At 42.8% G+C, this 3,986-nt stretch overlaps 1 protein-coding gene across 2 annotated transcripts in view; it reads right to left on the bottom strand.

Moving 5' to 3' along the window:
• grid1b (glutamate receptor, ionotropic, delta 1b) overlaps positions 1–3,986 on the bottom strand; it is a 575,964-nt gene that overhangs the window by 397,674 nt on the left and 174,304 nt on the right. The window lies entirely within an intron of this gene.

Genomic DNA, 3,986 nt, shown 5'->3' with positions numbered 1-3,986 from the left:
CAGACCAAGATAAGGGAGCGTCTTCCTGCCCTTGGGTGAAGAAGCATCCTTTGTATAGTTTATCAGTTCAGCTACAATTGTGATTATCTCAGCGACATATTTTCAAGGCACAAAACAAAGAGTTCTTACATTAGTGAATTCTGAAACAAACCATTTGGCCTTCAACAGGCGTCTCCTAAGAAATTAAGAAACTAATGTAGCTGAGGGAGTGATCTCTGTGGTATTTCAACCTTGTACCAGCCTGTGATTCTCACACATCAATTCTTGGGTCAAAGAGAAAAATAACTGAAACAAAGGGGCCTTATTGAATGACAGAGTTTTCCTGCATAATGTCACTATAAAACAATATCCAGTAAATGCTACCATGGTACTAAAATACCTAACAGGCACCAAGCTCAGGGAGGGGCGGGGCCATCTGCCGTGACCGGTTCACGTGTACAAAATCGTACACTCCTGTTTTTAACCCAGCGGCAGCAGAAACGGCGGCTAGCGATAGCGGACATCGTGTGACTTTGTTGTAAAGGTGCTGTCTTGCCTGCACATTTTTCAACAACATGTAATCCTAATAATCTTTCAAACTAGCCCCTCCCCCATACTGCACAGAACAGGAACATTAGCATCACTTAGCTAAACCAGGAGCTATGTGGTGCATTTCTTAAAGACATGCGTTTGTTTACTTTAGCAGCGACAGTCAGCACCTGAGTCCTCCAGGCACAAAACAGTCAAAATATTTAAAGCAGGGTTTCTACACTGCGACGCCGCACATGTCACAGGTTTAAAGTCTGCAGCACGCCACACGGCTGACGAGCAAAGCAGCTCAAATAACAAATAACCCCATCACCCAAGCCCCTCCTTTCCAGTCCAATCTAATGTTCAGCTACAGTGCACACATGATTTCATTTCACCTGCATTAAGCTAGCATCTGATTAACACAGTGTATAACAATCTAAAGCCAAAGGGAGAGAGTGGTAGGAAGAGTGAGAGGAAGAGGAAGAAAAATAGAGAGGTGTTGTTTATTTCCCAGCTACATTTTTATTCCATTATTCTGTGAAAACAAGCAACAACAAGAAGCCCATTACAGTTTCATTCCCCTGCAACTTCCCTGAACTGTGAAATCTATAAGCCAAGAGTTCAGAGCAGAGGAGCAGAGGAGCAGGGAGGGGGAGGCGAGGACGGGAGCACGGATGAGAAATTAATTATTTGGTGGAGGCGACACGGTTCACTTGGCTCAGAAAAGGATGTACAGGGAGCCGACGGCACGCCGGTGTTCATCACAAGCAGCATCGGCTCGACTGAGAGAGAAACGCACGGACGAACCGTTTTCATAAGCAGTGGCTAATTCAGCTTACATCAGTCAAATTTGATTTAATTCAGGAATCACAAAAAAGAAGGTGGCTAGGAGGCGAGGAATTCAGAGATTAAAAAATTATTAAAAACCAGCAGGATGTCTCTTCCTTAAGGGGCAAACACAATCATCCAAAAAATAGCATTAAAAAAGCAGAACGCTGCCAATGCCCGAAATAATTGGGATTGTTTTCACAGCTGAAGGTGAGCAGAGCGAAGGGCAAGGTAAATACAAATTAGAGCCACAATGCAGGAGTCAATAGTGCTCTTGAAACACATTATGCTGGACAAGCGGTTAAATTATATACCTTCACGGTGAATTCTAATTAATGCTCACGGCCACCAGCAGGGCTTATCCACTTGAAGCACGGCTGCATTTCAGACGACTCCTGGAGAAACAGTATGTGAAACAACTAATTGCCCACCTCCGGCTAACAAGTGGGAAACACTTTTTTTTTTCCTTTGCCATGCAGATTGGATTGAAACGGCGGCCTGCAGGTAAGTCAACAGAAACAAAAAGCCGAGTGTGGTTTAAAGTTTATCTGCAGGCGAGCGCAGGAGCTCTAGTGGGAGGTCGCCTTGTCTGGATCCTGATACGAGTGTCTGAGGCTGTGGGATTACTCTCAATGTCATGCTAGAAGTTTCTGCTGTGACTGATGCAGGTTTCTCAGTGATGTATTTACGTGTTAAACATGGGAAACAGTCAGATAACAGTTTACATTAAACTACATTCTTATTGGTAACTGTGATGGCTGCACTTACAGCCACACAGTGGTAATACCCCCCATGTTAGTAGAGGCATATAAGTAACATTGCATTCACATTTGTCTTTCTTTAAATATAGTAATTAATTTACAGGACAATAACTGGTTTTGGTTTAGAGTTAATTCACATATCCACATAACACTGCCTTCTAAAATAAGTGCGCACATTTTAGTTTACACTGTTATGTATGATTAATCTTTTGTTTTCTGAGTTACCTTAGTTGCAGCTGTTCCAGTCTCTTGATTAAGGAGCCAAGAGGTGGAAAAGGGGCGGAGCAAGCTTTAAAGGAAGACTGCAAATTGGTTCATACCATAACTCGGGACCGGGGGGGAATTGGAGTTCATTATGTTTGGTTTAGTTAGGTTTTGTGTGTTTTACCCCTTCTCCTGTTTTTGTGGGCTGATCAGCCACTATGTAAGTTTCCCCTTTGTCTCCTTAAGTGAGGTCAGTTTGTTTGAGTTATCCGTAGTGTTGTCAACTTTGAGTAGTTTTGTTATTTTGACCTCTTTTATGGGCCCAAGATTTTGACTCTTTTTTCATGAGTTAACCAATTATGTTTTTTGGGTTAAATAAAAAATCATTTTTTTGGACTTTAACCTGTGCCTAAGTTTCCTTCACTGCTCGGTCCATCACAGTAACACAAACTGTGTAGCGCACTAAACCGGCAACTTCAGTAGTTGGACGTTGTTAGAATCACCTTAATGCTTCATGGCAGGTTCAACAGGGCGCTGGAAACATTCCTCAGAGATTTTAGTGCACATTGACTCAATAGCATCACACAGCTGCTGCAGAGTCATGATCCAAAACTACCGTCCCACCATATCCCACAGTGCTTTGCTGAAGTGAGGTCTGGCTGCTGTGGGAGCTGTTTGAGTTCACTGAGATGGGTTAGAAAAGGATAGTCATCAACAATATTCCAGCAGGCTGTGGAGTTTAAGTGATGCTCAGGTTTTACTCAGGGGCCTAAAGTGTGCCAACACCCACCAGCACCACCAACAGTTGATACCAGTAAGTGATCCATGCTTTCATGAAGTTCACACCAAATTCTGACCATTAAGTCTGAATGTTGCAGCAGAAATCATCAGACTAGCCAATGTTTTTCTTTTTTGTGTAGTCTTGCTGAGCTTATGACGATTATTAGCTGACAGGAGAGGCGGTGTGGTCTCCTGCAGCTTCACTGTTCAGGGATTCTCTTCTTCATACTTTGGTATGACGGGTGGTTAATTCAGTTACTTCCTATCATTTTTAGCAGTCTGGTCATTCTCTGACCTCTGGTGTCAACAAGGCTGTTGTTCACTGGATCTCCTCTTTTCCACATCACTCTCTGTAAAGCCTACAAATGGTTGTGCTGGAAAATCCCAGCTGATCAGCAGTTTCTGAAAGGCTTAGATTAGCCTGTCTGACATCAATAATAAAGTCCCTTAAATCCCTTTTCTTCCCCATTCTGGTGCTGACTTTGAACATCATCCGGCCATCAATGATCTGCCTGAAGCTGCTGCTGTGATTGGCTAATTAAATATTTGAGTTAACAAGCAGCTGAACAGGTGTACCTAAAAAATGTAAACTTCTAGTGTACCATAAGTCACTAAGAGCGTGTTCTTTTTATTTAAACTGACTGTGCCTTGCACTACCACCACGTACAGCTTTTCACCAGGTCTGCCAAACACGTTATTCGGGTAACTTCTAGGGAAGAAATCAGGCAATATTTCTCTGCCAGTAAACTTCTGCCAAAGCAGGTTGTGACGTGGAGGTCTGTAACTTCTGAAAAACAAACCTGCTAGAGGAAAAAAACGAGCCTAAACAGTTTATCCTTAAAGAGCAACAACAACTTCTCTGCAGTGTACTAACAACCTTCATCGAGGTCTTCTTTCAAGTCT

This window comes from Pundamilia nyererei, unplaced genomic scaffold (genome assembly GCF_000239375.1).
Source record: "Pundamilia nyererei isolate P.nyererei 1_Seehausen unplaced genomic scaffold, PunNye1.0 scaffold00131, whole genome shotgun sequence".
Lineage (NCBI taxonomy): Eukaryota > Metazoa > Chordata > Actinopteri > Cichliformes > Cichlidae > Pundamilia > Pundamilia nyererei.
Note: the sequence above shows the minus strand (reverse complement) of the source record. Positions and strands in the feature narration are given on the sequence as shown.